The sequence below is a fragment of the Ranitomeya variabilis genome, chromosome 3 (genome assembly GCF_051348905.1).
Source record: "Ranitomeya variabilis isolate aRanVar5 chromosome 3, aRanVar5.hap1, whole genome shotgun sequence".
NCBI classification, from domain to species: domain Eukaryota; kingdom Metazoa; phylum Chordata; class Amphibia; order Anura; family Dendrobatidae; genus Ranitomeya; species Ranitomeya variabilis.
Genome location: NC_135234.1, coordinates 124,727,231 through 124,748,711, shown reverse-complemented (window position 1 = coordinate 124,748,711; position 21,481 = coordinate 124,727,231). Strand labels below are relative to the sequence as shown.

Here is a 21,481-nt window from a genome sequence, read left to right as displayed (position 1 = left end):
GTTGACAGGTGCCCTTTAAATCCAGATATGACCTCCTAGGTTGGGTTTAATATTTCATATGTGGTCTAGGTATAAATCAAATGTCACAGCTTGCACAATTCAATTCCATGTTCCAGCCTGGAAAGCAGCCATGTAAACGTACTGGTGTGATAAACCTCTAAGGAGCTAAAGGCAATAACCGGAGACTTTTGTGCACCTTTAACTTGCCAAGATACAAAGAAAGCTATTATAAAAATAGGATTATGTTATTACAAACCAGAATCAAATTCCATGCTAAGATTTGGTGTATTAATAGTAGTCTGTAACTAATAATAAAATGGAATTACAATATATGTTCAAAAGGAAAATGCAATTCTTCATTTGCTTTTCATCATTGCTTTGTTTTCACATGAGACCCAATTGTCCCGTTCATTACCCGGAATATATGTGATTGTCATTCTCTCCAGTTGTCTTTGTAACCGTATTCTAGCGGGAAGTTATTATTATTATTTATTATTATTTGGATTTAAACCCCAAATGGATACCAAAACTGAATGTGAAAAGTACCTGAGCATAATTGTTCAACTGTTGTTGCATACTCAATATGTAATATCAAGAGTCATGATAATATGTACCAATGGCACCTTTAAAATTGTTCCAGAAAATGAAGTATTTCTCCCAGAAAATTATTACAATTACACATGTTTTGTTATACACATGTTTATTTCCTTTGTGTGTATTGGAACCATACAAAGTGTATATTGTTTCATACAAAACCCCCAAAATGGGCCAGACAAAATTGTTGGCACCTTTCCAAAATTTTGAATAAGCAACTTTGCTTCAAGCATGTGATGTTCGTTCAAACTCACCTGTAGCAAGTAACAGGTCTGGGCAATGTGAAAAGGGGAAAAGTTGCATTGCATTGTGTCTGTGTATGCCACCCTCATGGTTATAAGTCCATCTCAAGAGATTTGGATGTTCATTTGTCCACAATGCGTAACATAATCAATAAGAGTACAAAAATTGATGAAAGGTTGCAATGAAGGATAGTTCGGATGGTGGATAAACAGCCCCAATTAAGTACCAAAGAAATTTAAGCTCTACTGCAGGCTCAAGGTGCATCAGTGTCAGCGCAAACTATACATCGATATTTGAATTAAATGAAACGCTAAGGCAGGAGGCCTAGGAGGAACCCACTACTGACACAGACATTAAAAAGCTAAATTGCAGTAAGCCAAAATCATTCTGGGAAAGCATCTTGTGGACAGATGAGACCAAGATAGAAAATTTTGCTACAGAGAAAAGAACACAGTACCTACAGTCAAATGTTCTTGACTATGTGCAAGGCATCATGAAATCTAAAGATGACCAAGAGATTTTGGTTTGCAATGTAGTGCCCAGTGTCAGAAAGCTGGGTTTGCTGGTTGCCCCAGCAGGACAATGACCACAACCATACTTCAAGAAGCACCCAGTAATGGATGGAAACAAAGGGCTGGAGAGTTCTCAAATGGCCAGCAATTAGTCAGGATCTAAATCCCATTCAACACCTATGGAAAGATCTTAAAATTGTTTTTGGAGAAGGCAACTTCAAATATGAGAGACCTGGAGCAGTTTGCAAAAGAAAAGCGGCCCCAAATTCCAGGTGAGAGGTGTAAGCAGCTTGTTGATGTTTATAGGAAGCGATTGATTGCAGTTATTTATTTCAAAGGGTATGCAACCAAATATTAAGTTGAGGGTGCCAACAAGTTTGTCCTCACCATTTTTGGAGTTATGCATGAAATGAAGTCTAATTTGCCTTTTTTTCTATTTTTTTGTGTTGTTCCAATACACACAAAGGAAATAAACATGAGTGTAACAAAACAGCATTAATTCCAATAATTTTCTGGAACAATTTCAAAGGTGACAACACTTTCGGTCATGACTGTATGGAGGTATCAATTTTTTATTTTATAATTTAGGTTTTATTTAAACATATCAAGAGTGTGAAACTTGTCCTGGCTAAAAGAGACGCAAAATGTCCAGAAAACCCTTATAGCGAAAGGGTTAAGGCTTCTGTGCCACAATACTGACTCAGAGCAAAAATTGTGCTAATATTCAAAAAAGGGTCAAAAAGAGTTTGACACACAATTTTTTACAGTTCTTTTATTTAACTATTTGAGACCAATATACAGTACTGACGAAAAGTTTTAGGCAGGTGTGTAAAGATTGCTGTAAAGTAAAATTCCTTTGCAAAATAGAAGTGCTAATAGTTTATTTTAATCAATTAAGAGAATGCAAAGTGAATAAACAAAAGAGAAATCTAAACCTAATCAATATTTGGTGTGACCACTCTTTGCCTATAAAACCTCATTAATTCTTCCAGGTACACTGGTCACTTGCACACAGGTTGTTCCAACCATCTTGGATAATTAACCACGGCTCTTTTTGTGGATTGCTTGCGCAAATCTTTCTTTTTCCGCGTGTAATCCCATACAGACTCAATGACAATGAGATGAAGGCTCTTTGGGGGCCATATCATCACTTCCAGGACTGCTTGTTCTGTTTGCTAAAGTTAGTTCTTCCTGACATTGGCTGTATGCTTGTGGTCCTCATCCTGCTGCAAGATAAATTTGGAGCTAATCAGTCGCCTCCCTGAAGGTCCTGCATGATGGATAAATATCTGTCTGTAATTCTCCGGAATTCAGAACACCAAGAAGTGGCCAATGTTGAGGACTGTAGATGCAGGGGTTGCCCGTTGAAACTTACTGCTGCAGATGAAAAGCACATCATGCTGACTTCCCTTCAAAATTGAAAGAATACAGTAATACCATCAGCACAGAACTGGCAACAGCCACATGCTCCCAGGTCCACCCATCCAGTGTACTGGTCAAAAGTGGTCTTCATCGAAGAAATATAGTCAAAAACAATATCTTAGTCAAAGAAACAAGGGTCCCTTGGTGTGTGCACCTATTACTGATTCAGCTGATGGCACCTTTAGACTATGTTCTGCCACAGTTTGTGAGACACTGGGACCCACATGTATCCCATTTTGATATTCCTCACTGTTTGCATGGCACACTCCTGCATGGTTCTCTATCCCCAAGTTTATTTATGTCTTAAATATCATTGGTCAATTGCTGATCACATGACCAGTCGTGGCGCATGCACGATGATTCCATATGAACTGCAGTGAGTGACAGTTGGAAGTGACAGTTGGTTTTGCCCAGCGACGGTGGAGGAGATGTCTGCTGACCCAAAGCAGAGCGATTATATGGATACAAAAGCGGAGGAGAGTGTGGTGAGGAGAGAAGGAGTGAAGAGATGAAGACCTACCTACCTACGAAACATCGGATGATGAGAGGAAGTCTTCAGTCAAGAGGACCAAACAACCAGTCGTCCAGAAGAAAGAAGTGGAAGAAAAGGAGGAGGTAGAAAATTATAATATATATATATATATATATATATATATATATATATATATATATATATATATAATTTATATAATATTATTATTTACATATATTATGTAAAATATATAATTTACAGTATTAGCTGTGCATTATCTCATTTGTAAGCATCATCGCCATGTAGTAGTCTATGGACATTTTTATATCCACTGATCAGGGCTGTTACTAAAGAAGCCCAATAATCTTAGTAATATTCAAGCTGCTGCTGCAGAACCTCTTCCTACCATCATCACATTCCTGATAGGACATTTACATTGCTCTGCAGGAAAGTTTTTCTGTTTAGTAAAATGTGTTTTTGTCAACTATTTTTTTTTTTACTTTATGCCATTTAGTTGATGCTGAATAATTGTGCATATCATAAAAATGGATGACATTGTATTTTGTTTATACCATGTGGGGGACCCTGTGTACACTATATGTCATGGCTATTTACTTTTGGGCACTTTATATACAATTTGAAAATGTGTTAATATTTTTGTTTACAAGTATTATCTGTATTTCAATAAAGTTTTTTTTTTTTAATTAATGGTGGGACAATTTTATGCTCGTACGGTCACGTCTTTTATATTGCCATGTTTTGTCTGTATGAATATACTATAATAAAGTACCATGTCTTGTAGTCAGAGGCGTAGCTAGGGTTTTGGTTCAGGGGGGTGAAACTTCTCAGTGGGCCTCTAACCAGGTAACCTTGATTACAACTGGGTGACTCACCCTAATAGTGGAGGAGAACCTCAGCAGATGACCACGCTGTTGCTGAAAATAATCTCTATATAAAGACCAACATGGATATTACCGCCATATGGTCAGTGGTAGATACCAGCCCTACAGAACATATAAGAAATCACAGCGTAGTTACAGATAGTGACTTACTGCTGACATTCTTTCTGATGGAATCGTTCAATTTTCACTTCTTTCCCATCTGGCCCAGACCGACATGACGACTTCTCCAGCCAGGACTCATCTGCAGAGAATACAACAAAGACACATTTCACTTCTCACATTTTCAGCACTGTCCCCAATGGAACTATTCCCAACCTGCACAAACTCCTCATCCTGCTGATACCCCAATGCTGAGCTGCTATTACTGCACCTGCTGTGTGGTTCTCTGTGCCCTCTTATTTCTAAAGCAACCCTCTAGAATATAGTAATGCCAGGTACAAGTGCCCTAGAAAACACAGGTCACATTTTGTCCCCTAGAAAGTAATAATGTCCTCTATGTGCCCCTTTTACAGTCGCAGTAACCGGAGTTCCCCTATAACAATAAGTGCCCAGTTTATATTTAATAATGTCCCGAGTCTCCCCACTTTAAAGCTCCCATGTACACAATATGATGCTCTCTTATACAGTCTAATGCCCCCACACTGTATATATACTGACCCCTTAGTATCCTTCAAACTATTTGATAGCTCTAACACTATTCTCCACACGGTATGATGGCCCCCTAGATAGCCTCCATATAGTATAATGCATCAGACAATCCTCAATACAGTATAATGCACTCCCTATAGGCCTCCAAATTGTTTAATGCATGCCCCATAGGCCTCCATATAGTATAATGCACTCCCCATAGGCCTCCATATAGTGTAATGCACTTCCCATAGGCAGACTCTATATAGTATAAGGCAGCCCCCATAGGCAGAATCTATAGTATAATGTACCCCCACAGGTAGACTCTATAGCATAATGCACTCCCCATAGGCAGCCTCTATAGTATAATGCAGCCCTTAATATAAAGCAACCCCATAGGCAGCCTCTATAGTATAATGCAGCCCCTAATATAATGCAGCCCCATAGGCAGCCTCCATAGTAAAATGCTGCCCTTAATAAAATGCACCCCCATAGGCAGACTATAGCATAATGCAGCCTCTAATAAAATGCAATCCCATTGGCAGCCTCTATAGTATAATGCAGCCCCTAATATAATGTACCCCCATAGGCAGCCTGTATAGTATAATTCACCCCATAGGCAGCCAGTATAGTATAATGCACCCCCATAGTCAGCCTGTATAGTATAATGCACCCCCAAAGGGCAGTCTGCATAGTATAATGCACTCACCATAGGCAGCCTACATAGTATATGTCACCCCTATAGGCAGCCTGTATAATGTACTGCACCCCCATAGGCAGCCTGCATAGTATAATGCACCCCCATAGGCATCCTGCATAGTATAATGCACCCCCATATCCAGCCTGCATAGTATAATGCACCCCTATAGGCAGCCTGCATAGTATAATGCACCCCCATAGGCAGCCTGTATAGTATAATGCACCCCCATAGGCAGCCTGCATAGTATAATGCACCCCCATAGGCAGCCTGCATAGTATAATACACCCCAAAGGGCAGCCTGCATAGTATAATGCACCCCCATAGGGAGCCTGCATAATATAATGCACCCCCATAGGTAGCCTGCATAGTATAATGCACCCCCATAGGCAGCCTACATAGTATAATGCACCCCATAGGCAGCTTGTATAGTATAATTCACCCCATAGGCAGCCTGCATAGTATAATGCACCCCAAAAGGGCAGCCTGCATAGTTTAATGCACCCCCATAGGCAGCCTGCATAGTATAATGCACCCCGATAGGCAGCATGCATATTATAATGCACCCCATAGGCAGCCTGCATAGTATAATACACCCCCATAGGCAGCCTGCATAGTATAATGCACCCCCATAGGCAGCCTACATAGTATAATGCACCCCAAAGGGCAGCCTGCATAGTTTAATGCACCCCCATAGGCAGCCTGCATAGTATAGTGCACCCCCATAGGCAGCCTGTATAGTATAATGCACTCCCATAGGCAGCTTGCATAAAATAATGCACCCCACAGGTAGCCTGCATAGTATATTGCACGTTGGGGGTGCAATATACTATGCAGGCTACCTCTGGGGGTTCATTATACTATACAGGCTGCCTATGGGGGTGCATTATACTATGCAGGCTACCTATCGGGGTGCAATATACTATACAGGCTGCCTATGAGGGTGCATTATAGTATATAGGTGATACCACCATGCTCACCACCGCCGGCCCTGGGGCTGTCACTGCTGGCGCCATGCTCGCCACTCCTTCCTCCTCCTTCACCGCCGCTCCCACGCTGCTGCAGGCTTCTCCCTGGACTGTCTGCCAGTGCGTGCCTGCTTGGGCACGTCAGCGCGCTCCCTCCCTACTGCCGGCTGCATGCCCTGTCACTTCCCATGTGCGCCTTAGGGACTGAGCGCGTGCACATTCTTCCCCCTTATCCAGCGCTGTGACCTGACCTGGCAGTATTGCCGGGACAATAGGGGCAGGCAATAGGTATTTCAGGCCACCCTCCCCTAGTGGAGGCACCTGATTGTTGAGTTAATCTCCCTTGTCCAGGCCCGTCTTGCTGCCGCTTGATGTCCTGTATCGCTGGCATCTTAACCCCTTGTCTCCCTGCTCCTCTTCCAGTGTCCGCCTCTGTCCTGCGTCCTCCTAGAGCCTGCTACCATCTCCTCCTGTCTCTTCTCAAGTCTGCATACCATCTCCACTTTGGCCTCCCTCTGCCCTATACCCTCATTATCTCGTGGTTTACCTCTTCCATGCATCTCCTGCTCCTTTCCCACTCTGCTCTATCCCTCTCCTCACTTCCCAGTCCCATCTCTGTTTGTGCACTACCCCTGAGCCAACCCCTGGTCCTGGCATCCGTGGTACTAGAGGCCTCTGAGCTTGCTCCCTAACGATCCCTGTATAGGGGTTGGACAAATCTGGTGCGCTCGCTCGGGGGAGTTTAGGAATCACGGTCCAGTGGGTCCACTCTTGATTCCCGCCGCCTCCGGAGTAACAACAGGCTGCCTATCGGGGCGCAACATACTATGCAGGCTGCTTATAGGGGTGCATTATACTATACAGGCTGCCTATGGGGGTGCAATATACTATGCAGGCTGCCTATTGGGGTGAATTATACTATACAGGCTGCCTATGGGGGTGGTATCATATTGTCCAGGGGCAGGCTGAGCCGGAGGGCAGAGGGGCACATGCCCTTCGGCCCGATTGCCAAGCAGCTGTTGATGGCCACCCAGCCATTTGCTGCTTTAGGTAATGCACTGTATCTGTAAATGTGAACATGTGCCAGCCCGGGTGGCTGCAGCACAGCAGACACTACTCAGGTTCTTCTGTGTGCCGGAGAAGCTTCAGCCGCAGAGCAGTAAGGGAGGTCAGACATCTTTTGATTCTTGTAAGTCTGAGCACCAGATAGTGGTATGGGCAGATTTATGCTTTGTGTGGAGAAGTGGCAGTACGCTGCTCACCTCCTGACAAGTCCAGGGCCGGATCCTAAATGTTATCTATGACCGTTCTGCTGAGGATCAGTAAGATTTATTGTAGCAGTTTGACCCTTCATGCAGGTTGAGGTCCCGCTGTCAGTGTAAGGTCATCGCCTCCCGATCAGTATGAATGTTCCCCAGATAGAGACACTGCAGACCTGACTATACAGACCCCTGTACAGGACTGATCCTGCACCAGCTACAGGATATCACAGATTATATATACTGCTATCTATAAAGTGTGATGTCTGGTAGCCAGTGCAGGATGTGCAGTGCATACAAGGCCGGACTGGCCCACCGGAGAACCAGAAGATTCTCCGGTGGACCCAGGCACTGACACCTGCTGGCATACAGGGCTGGCCACTGCCTAGGGCCCCCAGCCAGTGGTGTGTCGCTAATAGCGGCACACCACACAGCTGCTATGGGGCCCGTGAGTCAGGGGGGCCGGCCCAGTGCCAGCAGAGCAGTAGCGGGTGTCAGGAGGCATAAGCTGCTGTGGCAAAAGCCTGTCCCCACTGCTAAAGAGAAATTAATATTCACTCGCATGGAAAGGAGTGACTATTCATTTCACTTTAATAGCGGACAGTGTTAACAGCAGTCTTTCAGGGCCAGCAGACCAGGGCCCCCGCTCCCCCAGGGGCCCCCAGCCACTAAGGGGCCCGTGAGTCAGGGGGGCTCGACCCAGTACCAGCGGTGCCCCCCGTGCTTGCCACATCAAAGATGCCTATACAGTTGAAAACAATGAGGGAGGAGAGAGCATCAGATGACTTTTCCTCTCCCATCAAGCCCCTCTGCCTCTGACACAGCGGATGCGCAATGACGTCACTTCATCGTGTACCCACTGGGTGCCGGTAGACAGCAGTGCAGCTGCTGATACTGGAGCAGAGCAGGAAGCAGTGTGGGAATGAGGGGGAGAGGCGAGTATTGTGGGTTTTATATATATATATATATATATATATATATATATATATATAATCAGTGAGTGCTATTGGCCATAAGACTGGGACTTCGGGGCTAGATTATATTCTGTTATTGGTGGCTACATTATACTCTATGAGGGTCTATATTATATTCTGTGGGGGGCTGCATTATATTCTGTGGGGGGCTGCATTATACCCTATGAAGGGGGCTGTATTATACTCTATGAGTGGGCTGCATTATACCCTATGAGGGGACTGCATTATATTCTATAGGCGGCTGCATTATACTATATGAGGGGGGCTAGATTATATTCTATGAGGGGGGCTACATTATATTCTATGAGGGAGCTACCCTAACCCCTGCTACATAAATAAGACGTGTACTACCTTTTAATATACCCTGATATTAGAGTGTTTTACTGCAAAATCCGTGGACTTGTATTTATTTCTATGTAGCTGCATAGTGGGCCCCAAGAATGATTTTCTCTTGTGGGCCCAAGGTACTCCAGTCCAACGCTGAGTGCATATAAATGTCAGTGCACAATATAGTATATACATTGCTGACATACTGTGACTACAGACATTAAACTTTATACAGTATATACATTGTTGTATGTATATATATATGTAACACCCCAGGTTCCTGGTTGTTACAATGGCATTGCTTTCCTCACGCGGAGAGTGATGTCATGCTTGGAAGCGGGGAAGGATCCCTTTATCAGGTATTCAGCACATACAACACTGTTATGACTCCAGGCCTAAAGGGGGATCTCTGAACCCCGTTTTAGGGTAGCTTCCCTAGATATAGATTTATTCTGGTCTGGAGGAGGAGTTAATGAGTCTGTTGGAGGGAAAGACAGTGAGAGGAGTCTGACAGAGACAGGGAAGGAGAGAGTCTGAGAGGAAAGCTGGGGCCGTGCAGCCACGTGAGGTGCTGCAGCTCCTGGAAGGAAAGAGCAGCAGAGCAGTCTGTAAAGAGACTGAGAGGGGAAGTGGGGCAAAGGAGAGAGAAGCTGCGACTGAGCTTCCTCTGTTGTGAATTTGGTTTCTGGGCTCCCCCGGTGGTCACTGGTGGTACTGAACTTGTGTGCTTCATCGCCTCTGTTCACCTGTTTCCATCAGGATGTGGGAGTTGTCTATTTAGCCTTGCTCCTCAGTCATTTCTATGCCGGCCAACAATGTTACCAGAAGCCTTTCTGTTGCATGTTCCTGCTCCTAGACTACTATCAGCTAAGTTGGACTTGTAGTCCTAAGTTTGTTTTGCATTTTTGTTCCAGTTCTCTGTGATTGTTTATTTCTGAGGCTGGAAACTCTTGTGAGCTGGAATTGCCACTCTGGTGTCATGAGTTGATATTAGAGTCTTAAAGTAATTCCAGGATGGTGTTTTGAAAGGGTTTTCAGCTGACTGTGAAGTTCCCTTTTCTGTCTTCCTACTATCTAGTAAGCGGACCTCAATTTGCTAAACCTATCTTCATACTTCGTATGTCAATTTCCTCTGAAATCACCGACAATATATGTGGGGGCTACTGTCTGCCTTTTGGGGAAAATTTCTCTAGAGGTAAGCCAGGTCTGTATTTTCCTCTGCTAGGGTCAGTCAGTTCTCCGGCTGGCGCTGGGCGTCTAGGGATAAAACGTAGGCACGCTACCCGGCCACTGTTATTTGTGCGGTAGGTTTAGCTCACAGTCAGCTCGAGTTCCCATCTTCCAAGAGCTAGTCCTTTTTGTATGCTTTACTACGTTCTCTTGCCATTGAGAACCATGACAGTTTGGCCGGCCAAGGGTTAAAATTGTTGGCAGAAGAAAGGAAAGAAAAGAAGTCTGCAGAGAATTTTTTTTTTTTTTCTGGGTTTGCTCATTAGTTGATTCACTAGCTTCTCTGCTTACTGCAGCCTTCGTCTCTCTCTCCTTCTAATCCTTGAATGGTTCTGACTTCACCTGATGAAAATGGATCCTCAGGGTTTAGCTACAGGTCTGAACAATCTCGCTATGAAGGTTCAAGGTTTACAGGATTTTGTAATTCATGCTCCTATATCTGAACCTAGAGTACCTTTGCCTGAATTTTTCTCCGGGGATAGATCTCGCTTCCAGAATTTCAAACATAATTGTAAATTATTTTTGTCTCTGAGATCTCGCTCCGCTGGAGATCCTGCACAGCAGGTCAGGATTGTAATATCCTTGCTCCGGGGCGACCCTCAGGATTGGGCATTTGCTTTGGCACCAGGGGATCCTGCGTTGCTCAATGTGGATGCGTTTTTCCTGGCTTTGGGGTTGCTTTATGAGGAACCTCATTTAGAGATTCAGGCTGAAAAAGCCTTGATGGCCCTGTCTCAAGGGCAAGATGAGGCTGAAATATACTGCCAAAAATTTCGTAAGTGGTCTGTGCTTACTCAGTGGAATGAGTGCGCCCTGGCGGCGAATTTCAGAGAGGGTCTCTCTGATGCCATTAAAGATGTTATGGTGGGGTTCCCTGTGCCTGCAGGTCTGAATGAGTCCATGACAATGGCTATTCAGATTGATCGGCGTTTGCGGGAGCGCAAACCTGTGCACCATTTGGCGGTGTCTACTGAGAAGGCGCCAGAGATTATGCAATGTGATAGAATTCTGTCCAGAAGCGAACGACAGAATTTTAGGTGAAAAAATGGGTTATGCTTCTATTGTGGCGATTCAACTCATGTTATATCAGCATGCTCTAAACGTACTAAGAAGGTTGATAAGTCTGTTTCAATTGGTACTTTACAGTCTAAGTTTATTCTATCTGTGACCCTGATTTGCTCTTTATCGTCTATTACCGCGGACGCCTATGTCGACTCTGGCGCCGCTTTGAGTCTTATGGATTGGTCCTTTGCCAAACACTGTGGGTTTAATTTAGAGCCTCTGGAAGTTCCTATACCTCTGAAGGGTATTGACTCCACGCCATTGGCTAGTAATAAACCACAATACTGGACACAAGTAACTATGCGTATTAATCCGGATCACCAGGAGATTATTCGCTTCCTTGTGTTGTATAATCTACATGATGTGTTGGTGCTTGGATTGCCATGGCTGCAATCTCATAACCCAGTCCTCGACTGGAAAGCTATGTCTGTGTTAAGCTGGGGATGTCAGGGGACTCATGAGGACGTACCTTTGGTTTCCATTTCGTCATCTATTCCCTCTGAGATTCCGGAATTTTTATCTGATTATCATGACGTTTTTGAGGAGCCTAAACTTGGTTCACTACCTCCGCACAGAGATTGCGATTGTACAATAGATCTGATTCCGGGCAGTAAGTTTCCAAAGGGTCGTTTATTTAATCTATCTGTGCCTGAACACGCTGCTATGCGGGAATATATTAAGGAGTCCTTGGAAAAGGGACATATTCGTCCTTCGTCATCTCCCTTAGGAGCCGGTTTTTTCTTTGTATCTAAAAAAGATGGCTCTTTGAGGCCGTGTATTGATTATCGGCTTTTGAATAAAATCACGGTTAAATATCAGTATCCTTTGCCACTGCTTACTGATTTGTTTGCTCGAATAAAGGGGGCCAAGTGGTTCTCTAAGATTGATCTTCGTGGGGCGTATAATTTAGTGCGAATTAAGCAGGGGGATGAGTGGAAAACCGCATTTAATACGCCTGAGGGCCATTTTGAGTATTTAGTAATGCCTTTTGGTCTTTCAAATGCCCCTTCAGTCTTTCAGTCTTTTATGCATGACATTTTCCGTGAATATTTGGATAAATTTATGATTGTGTATCTGGATGATATTTTGATTTTTTCGGACGACTGGGACTCTCATGTCCAACAGGTCAGGAGGGTTTTTCAGGTTTTGCGCTCTAATTCCTTGTGTGTAAAGGGTTCTAAGTGCGTTTTTGGGGTTCAAAAGATTTCGTTTTTGGGGTACATTTTTTCCCCCTCTTCCATTGAGATGGACCCTGTCAAGGTTCAGGCTATTTGTGATTGGACGCAACCCTCTTCTCTTAAGAGCCTTCAGAAGTTTTTGGGCTTTGCTAATTTTTATCGTCGATTTATAACTGGTTTTTCTGATGTTGCTAAACCGTTGACTGATTTGACTAAGAAGGGTGCTGATGTTGCTGATTGGTCCCCTGCTGCTGTGGAGGCCTTTCGGGAGCTTAAGCGCCGCTTTTCTTCCGCCCCTGTATTGCGTCAGCCTGATGTTACTCTTCCTTTTCAGGTTGAGGTCGACGCTTCAGAAATCGGAGCTGGGGCGGTTTTGTCGCAGAAAAGTTCCGACTGCCCCGTGATGAGACCTTGCGCGTTCTTTTCTCGTAAATTTTCGCCCGCTGAGCGAAATTATGATATTGGTAATCGGGAGCTCTTGGCTATGAAGTGGGCTTTTGAGGAGTGGCGTCATTGGCTTGAGGGGGCTAGACATCAGGTGGTGGTATTGACTGACCACAAGAATTTGATTTATCTTGAGTCTGCCAGGCGCCTGAATCCTAGACAGGCGCGCTGGTCGTTATTTTTCTCTCGGTTTAATTTTGTGGTTTCTTACCTACCGGGTTCTAAAAATGTGAAGGCGGATGCCCTTTCTAGGAGTTTTGAGCCTGATTCCCCGGGTAATTCTGAACCTACAGGTATCCTTAAGGATGGAGTGATATTATCTGCTGTTTCCCCAGACTTGCGTCGGGTCTTGCAGGAGTTTCAGGCGGATAGACCTGATCGTTGCCCGCCTGGTAGAATGTTTGTTCTTGATGATTGGACCAGTAGAGTCATATCGGAGGTCCATTCTTCTGCGTTAGCTGGTCATCCTGGAATCTTTGGTACCAGGGATTTGGTGGCTAGGTCCTTCTGGTGGCCTTCCCTGTCGCGAGATGTGCGAGGTTTTGTGCAGTCTTGTGATGTTTGTGCTCGGGCCAAGCCTTGTTGTTCTCGGGCTAGTGGATTGTTGTTATCTTTGCCTATTCCGAAGAGGCCTTGGACTCACATCTCCATGGATTTTATTTCTGATCTCCCTGTTTCTGAAAAGATGTCTGTCATCTGGGTGGTGTGTGACCGTTTCTCTAAGATGGTCCATTTGGTCCCCTTGCCTAAATTGCCTTCCTCATCCGAGTTGGTTCCTCTGTTTTTTCAAAATGTGGTTCGCTTGCATGGTATTCCGGAGAATATCGTGTCTGACAGGGGAACCCAATTCGTGTCTAGATTTTGGCGAGCGTTCTGTGCTAGGATGGGCATTGATTTGTCTTTTTCGTCTGCTTTCCATCCTCAGACTAATGGCCAGACCGAGCGAACTAATCAGACCTTGGAGACTTATTTGAGGTGTTTTGTGTCTGCGGATCAGGATGATTGGGTTGCCTTTTTGCCCTTGGCGGAGTTTGCCCTCAATAATCGGGCTAGTTCTGCCACCTTGGTTTCTCCTTTCTTCTGTAATTCGGGGTTTCATCCTCGTTTCTCTTCCGGTCAGGTGGAGTCTTCGGATTGTCCTGGAGTGGATGCTGTGGTGGAGAGGTTGCATCAGATTTGGGGGCATGTGGTGGACAATTTGAAGTTGTCCCAGGAGAAGACTCAGCATTTTGCCAACCGCCGTCGTTGTGTTGGTCCTCGTCTTTGTGTTGGGGACTTGGTGTGGTTGTCTTCTCGTTTTGTCCCTATGAAGGTTTCTTCTCCTAAGTTTAAGCCTCGGTTCATCGGCCCGTACAAGATGTCCTTTCGTTTGGACCTCCCTGCATCTTTTTCTATTCATAATGTCTTCCATCGGTCATTGTTGCGCAGGTATGAGGTACCGGTTGTGCCTTCCGTTGAGCCTCCTGCTCCGGTGTTGGTTGAGGGTGAGTTGGAGTACGTTGTCGAGAAGATCTTGGACTCCCGTGTTTCCAGACGGAGACTTCAGTATCTGGTCAAGTGGAAGGGCTACGGTCAGGAGGATAATTCTTGGGTGACAGCCTCTGATGTTCATGCCTCCGATTTGGTCCGTGCCTTTCATAGGGCTCATCCTGATCGCCCTGGTGGTTCTGGTGAGGGTTCGGTGCCCCCTCCTTGAGGGGGGGGTACTGTTGTGAATTTGGTTTCTGGGCTCCCCCGGTGGTCACTGGTGGTACTGAACTTGTGTGCTTCATCGCCTCTGTTCACCTGTTTCCATCAGGATGTGGGAGTTGTCTATTTAGCCTTGCTCCTCAGTCATTTCTATGCCGGCCAACAATGTTACCAGAAGCCTTTCTGTTGCATGTTCCTGCTCCTAGACTACTATCAGCTAAGTTGGACTTGTAGTCCTAAGTTTGTTTTGCATTTTTGTTCCAGTTCTCTGTGATTGTTTATTTCTGAGGCTGGAAGCTCTTGTGAGCTGGAATTGCCACTCTGGTGTCATGAGTTGATATTAGAGTCTTAAAGTAATTCCAGGATGGTGTTTTGAAAGGGTTTTCAGCTGACTGTGAAGTTCCCTTTTCTGTCTTCCTACTATCTAGTAAGCGGACCTCAATTTGCTAAACCTATCTTCATACTTCGTATGTCAATTTCCTCTGAAATCACCGACAATATATGTGGGGGCTACTGTCTGCCTTTTGGGGAAAATTTCTCTAGAGGTAAGCCAGGTCTGTATTTTCCTCTGCTAGGGTCAGTCAGTTCTCCGGCTGGCGCTGGGCGTCTAGGGATAAAACGTAGGCACGCTACCCGGCCACTGTTATTTGTGCGGTAGGTTTAGCTCACAGTCAGCTCGAGTTCCCATCTTCCAAGAGCTAGTCCTTTTTGTATGCTTTACTACGTTCTCTTGCCATTGAGAACCATGACATTCCTCCACGCTGAGTGCAGATACCGGTAGCCAGAAGACCGAGGTTGTGCAGTACTTTATGTCTCACAGCAGAAACCGGCGGACAGCTGGATTTCAAGTCACCTGCCCACCATTAACACCAGAGGACACAATAGCAGATAGAGCCCAGTGTCATCTGAGAGACCCTGTAAAAAGGCTTGAGTTACCTGTTGTGTGGGTAGTGTCCTACCAACAAGGGGGATAGAGAGAACGTGAGGACCTTGTGTGAGGCCTAAGGCAGCAAGGAACTACAACACAGCGCGTAGTGGAAGGCTTCCAACCCCACCTGGTTAGGTGGATTCCAGATTCACTTCCAAGCAGGCCAGACTATACAAGCACCTGTGATCCGGTACCCTGGACTGTGGCTGCCTTAAACCAAGTAAAGAGGTACAGAGACTGCAACCCTGTGTCCTCTGTTTCTTACTACACCATCTTCATCTACTACACCGGGAACCCTGGGGACCCAGCTTCACCTGTGGGAAGCCATACCATCCCAGCTGCCATAACATCACTCCCCAGAGGACCTCTTTAAGCAGTGTCAGTCACTCCTGCCCGAATACCACAAGTGGCGTCACGAACATTTCACCAACCCCTTTAAAAACCTTTCCTTTAACATGGGCGCCCAGGGGCACGGACCAAGTCACTGCCGCCATGACACACCTCTTTAAGTACTGGACCCGGTACCGAGTACCCCACGGCCCTGGCGGGCGTTCCACATATAGATGACAGTGTATGGACTGTAACCCATCTGATGCCTGTATCACAGTATATGATATACCAGTCACATGTTATTCTATATACTGGATGTGCACAGACATCCGGTGTTATATACAGGGTAGAATTCGGCTAATGAAATATCTAATGCCTGTAGTCATATTATAGTATATACCAGAGCTGGGCAAAGTGCCGCCCGCTGTCCATATCCGGCCCTCCAGCTGTTGTGAATTCTGTTTTTGGGCTCCCTCTGGTGGTTACTGGTGGTACTGGCTGACTTTTGTCTTGCACCTGTTCCCATCAGGAAACTGGGAGTTTCCTATTTAGTCTGGCTTCTCAGTCACTCTAGTGCCGGCAATCAATGTTACCAGAGCATCTCTGTTGCTTGCTACCTGCTCCAAGTCTGCAATTCAGCTAAGTTGAAATCTTTGGCTTTTTGTGTTTGTTTTGTCCAGCATGCATTTATATTTCTCGTGCTGCTGGAAGCTCTAGTGATCTGAAATTACTACTCCGGTGTCATGAGTTGATAACGGAGTTAAGGTAGTTTCAGGATGGCTGCTTAGGGTTTTGAGGTAACCGCGAAGTCCTCTTTTGTATTTTCATCTATCTAGTCAGAGGGCCTCACTTTGCTGAATCTATATTCATACTGCGTTTGTGTTTTCCTCTTACCTAACCGTTATTACATGTGGGGGGCTACTATAACTTTCGGGGTTTCCCTGGAGGCAAGCCAGGTCTGTGTATTCCTCTTATAGGGGTAGTTAGCTCTCCGGCTGGTGCGAGGTGTCTAGGGATACAACGTAGGCACACCCCCTGGCTATTTTTATTTGCGTGTTAGGTTCAGCATCGCGGTTACCTGAGATACCATCTTCCTAGAGCTAGTCCGTTTTTTGCCCATGTCCCTGCCATTGGGAATCATGACAGTATTGCCGGCCCTAATGTATTAAATGTATTGGCTAAAGAAGGTGAGAAAGAAGAAGTTTCTGACATTTTTTTTTTTTTTTTTTTTTTTTTTTACTCAGAGGTTCTGTCTAGCCATAATTGCAATCTGCTGTTTTTTTTGTTTTTTGTTTTTTTTCTCTCCTCTTAACCCCTGAATGGCTCAGATCTCTGCTGTTGAGAAATGGATATCCAGAGTTTAGCTTCTAATCTTAATACTCTTGCCTCTAAGGTTCAAAATATCCAAGACTATGTGATACATGCTCCTATGTCTGAACCCAAGATCCCTATACCTGAGTTATTTTCTGGAGATAGATCTCGCTTTTTGAATTTTAAGCACAATTGTAAATTGTATCTTTCTCTGAGATCTCGTTCCGCTGGAGACCCCGCTCAGCAGGTTAAAATTGTTATTGCCTTGTTGCGGGGTGACCCCCAGAATTGGGCATTTGCATTGGCACCAGGGGATCCTGCGCTGCTCAATGTGGATGCGTTTTTTCTGGCACTGGGGTTGCTCTATGAGGAACCTAATTTGGAGATTCAGGCTGAAAAGGCCTTGCTAGCCCTCTCTCAAGGGCATGATGAAGCTGAAGTATATTGTCAAAAATTTCGAAAATGGTCTGTGCTTACTCAGTGGAATGAGTGCGCCCTGGCGGCGAATTTCAGAGAAGGTCTCTCTGACGCCGTTAAAGATGTCATGGTGGGGTTTCCTACGCCCACAGGTCTGAATGAATCCATGACTATGGCTATTCAGATTGATCGGCGTTTGCGGGAGCGCAAACCTGTGCACCATTTGGCGGTGTCTTCTGAGCAGGCACCGGAGATTATGCAATGTGATAGAATTCTGTCCAGAAGTGAACGGCAGAATTATAGGCGTAAAAATGGGTTGTGCTTCTACTGTGGTGATTCTGCTCATGTTATATCAGCATGCTCTAAACGCACAAAAAAGGTTGATAAGTCTTTTGCAATTGGCACCTTACAGTCTAAGTTTATTTTGTCTGTAACTTTGATCTGTTCATTATCAACTATTACTGTGGATGCCTATGTGGATTCTGGCGCTTCCTTGAGTCTTATGGATTGGTCCTTTGCCAGACGTTGTGGGTTTAGCCTAGAGCCTTTGGAAGTTCCTATCCCTCTGAAGGGTATTGACTCCACACCTTTGGCTAGGAATAAACCACAGTTCTGGACACAAGTGACTATGTGTATGACTCCTGACCATCGGGAGGTGATTCGCTTCCTTGTGTTGCATAACTTGCATGATGTCTTAGTGCTTGGATTGCCATGGTTGCAAACTCATAATCCAGTCCTTGACTGGAAAACAATGTCTGTGTTAAGCTGGGGATGTCAGGGGGCTCATGGGGAAGTACCTTTGGTTTCCATTGCTTCATCTACTCCCTCTGAAATTCCGGCATTTTTGTCTGATTATGGTGATGTTTTTGAGGAGCCTAAACTTAGTTCTCTCCCCCCTCACCGGGATTGCGATTGTGCTATAGACTTGATTCCGGGCAGCAAGTTTCCCAAGGGTCGTTTGTTCAATCTATCTGTGCCTGAGCATGCTGCTATGCGAGAGTATATTAAGGAGTCCTTGGAAAAGGGACATATCCGTCCATCCTCATCCCCTTTAGGAGCAGGTTTTTTTTTCGAGGGTAAAAAAGATGGCTCCCTGAGGCCCTGTATTGATTATCGCCTGTTGAATAAGATTACAGTCAAATACCAGTATCCTTTGCCACTACTGACTGATTTATTTGCTCGTATTAAAGGGGCAAAGTGGTTCTCTAAGGTTGATCTTCGGGGTGCGTATAATTTGGTGCGGATCAAGCAGGGAGATGAGTGGAAAACTGCATTTAATACGCCCGAGGGCCATTTTGAGTATTTGGTAATGCCTTTTGGTCTTTCTAATGCTCCTTCAGTCTTTCAGTCCTTTATGCACGATATTTTCCGTAAATACCTGGATAAATTTATGATTGTGTATTTGGATGATATTTTGATTTTTTCGGATGACTGGGAGTCGCATGTTCAACAGGTTAGGAAGGTTTTTCAGGTTTTGCGGTCCAATTCTCTGTTTGTAAAGGGTTCAAAGTGTATCTTTGGGGTTCAGAAGATCTCCTTTTTGGGGTATATTTTTTCCCCTTCTTCTGTTGAGATGGATCCTGTCAAGGTTCGGGCTATTTGTGATTGGACGCAGCCTACTTCCCTGAAGAGTCTTCAGAAGTTCTTGGGCTTTGCTAATTTCTATCGTCGATTTATAACTGGGTTTTCAAGTGTTGCTAAACCTCTGACTGATTTGACTAAGAAGGGTGCTGATGTTGCCAATTGGTCCTCTGCGGCTGTGGAGGCCTTTCGGGAGCTTAAGCGCCGCTTTTCTTCTGCCCCTGTGTTGCGCCAGCCTGATGATTCGCTCCCTTTTCAGGTTGAGGTTGATGCTTCCGAGATTGGAGCGGGGGCGGTTTTGTCGCAGAAAAGTCCCGATTGCTCAGTGATGAGACCATGTGCATTTTTCTCTCGAAAGTTTTCGCCCGCCGAGCGAAATTATGATGTCGGTAATCGGGAGCTCTTGGCTATGAAGTGGGCATTTGAGGAGTGGCGTCATTGGCTTGAGGGTGCTAGACATCAGGTGGTGGTCTTGACTGATCACAAGAATCTGATTTACCTTGAGTCCGCCAGGCGTCTGAATCCTAGACAGGCGCGCTGGTCATTGTTTTTCTCTCGGTTTAATTTTGTGGTTTCATACTTGCCGGGCTCGAAAAATGTGAAGGCAGATGCTCTTTCTAGGAGTTTTGAGCCTGACTCCTCTGGTGATTCTGAGCCTACGGGTATCCTTAAGGATGGAGTGATTTTGTCTGCTGTCTCCCCAGACTTGCGACGTGCTTTGCAGGAGTTTCAGACTGATAGGCCTGATCGTTGTCCGTCTGGGAGACTGTTTGTTCCAGATGAATGGACCAGTAGAGTCATCTCGGAGGTTCATTCTTCTGTGTTGGCAGGTCACCCTGGAATTTTTGGTACCAGAGATTTGGTGGCCAGGTCCTTCTGGTGGCCTTCCCTGTCTCGGGATGTGCGTGCCTTTGTACAGTCTTGTGATGTTTGTGCTCGGGCCAAGCCTTGCTGTTCTCGGGCTAGTGGATTGTTGTTGTCCTTGCCTATTCCGAAGAGGCCGTGGACGCACATCTCTATGGACTTTATCTCGGATCTCCCGGTTTCTCAGAAAATGTCCGTCATTTGGGTGGTGTGTGACCGTTTTTCTAAGATGGTTCATTTGGTACCCTTGCCCAAATTGCCTTCTTCATCGGAGTTGGTTCCTTTATTTTTTCAGAATGTGGTTCGCTTACATGGTATCCCGGAAAACATCGTGTCTGACAGAGGATCTCAATTTGTGTCTAGGTTCTGGCGAGTGTTCTGTGCCAGGATGGGCATTGATTTGTCTTTTTCATCTGCGTTCCATCCTCAGACTAATGGCCAGACGGAGCGAACTAATCAGACCTTGGAGACGTATTTGAGGTGTTTTGTGTCTGCTGATCAGGATGATTGGGTCGCCTTTTTGCCGTTGGCAGAGTTTGCTCTCAATAATCGGGCCAGTTCTGCTACTCTGGTTTCTCCTTTCTTTTGCAATTCAGGGTTTCACCCTCGTTTTTCGTCTGGTCAGGTGGAGTCTTCGGATTGTCCTGGAGTGGATTCTGTGGTGGATAGACTGCACCGGATTTGGAGTCATGTGGTGGACAATTTGAAGTTGTCTCAGGAGAAGACTCAGCAGTTTGCTAATCGTCATCGTCGTGTGGGTCATCATCTCCGTGTTGGAGACTTGGTGTGGTTGTCTTCTCGTTTTGTCCCTATGAAGGTCTCTTCTCCTAAGTTCAAACCTCGGTTCATAGGTCCTTATAGGATTTTGGAGATTCTTAATCCTGTATCTTTTCGTTTGGACCTACCAGCATCTTTCACCATTCATAATGTCTTCCATCGGTCGTTGTTGCGGAGGTACGAGGTACCGGTTGTTCCTTCTGTTGAGCCTCCTGCTCCTGTGCTGGTGGAGGGTGAATTGGAGTATGTTGTGGATAAGATTTTGGACTCTCGCGTTTCCAGACGGAGACTTCAATATCTGGTTAAATGGAAGGGATACGGTCAGGAGGATAATTCTTGGGTGACTGCCTCTGATGTTCATGCCTCTGATTTGGTTCGCGCCTTTCATAGGGCGCATCCAGATCGCCCTGGTGGTTCTCATGAGGGTTCGGTGCCCCCTCCTTAAGGGGGGGGTACTGTTGTGAATTCTGTTTTTGGGCTCCCTCTGGTGGTTACTGGTGGTACTGGCTGACTTTTGTCTTGCACCTGTTCCCATCAGGAAACTGGGAGTTTCCTATTTAGTCTGGCTTCTCAGTCACTCTAGTGCCGGCAATCAATGTTACCAGAGCATCTCTGTTGCTTGCTACCTGCTCCAAGTCTGCAATTCAGCTAAGTTGAAATCTTTGGCTTTTTG

The 21,481-nt window shown here is 45.4% G+C and overlaps 1 long non-coding RNA gene across 1 annotated transcript in view; it reads left to right on the top strand.

Moving 5' to 3' along the window:
* Positions 1 to 2,310: 2,310 nt before the first annotated feature.
* The window catches only part of LOC143815450 (uncharacterized), a 51,100-nt gene continuing 31,929 nt past the window's right edge, over positions 2,311 to 21,481 (top strand). The window contains exon 1 of the long non-coding RNA XR_013223752.1: positions 2,311 to 3,386. This is a non-coding gene — a long non-coding RNA (uncharacterized LOC143815450). The remainder of the gene's footprint in view (positions 3,387 to 21,481) is intronic.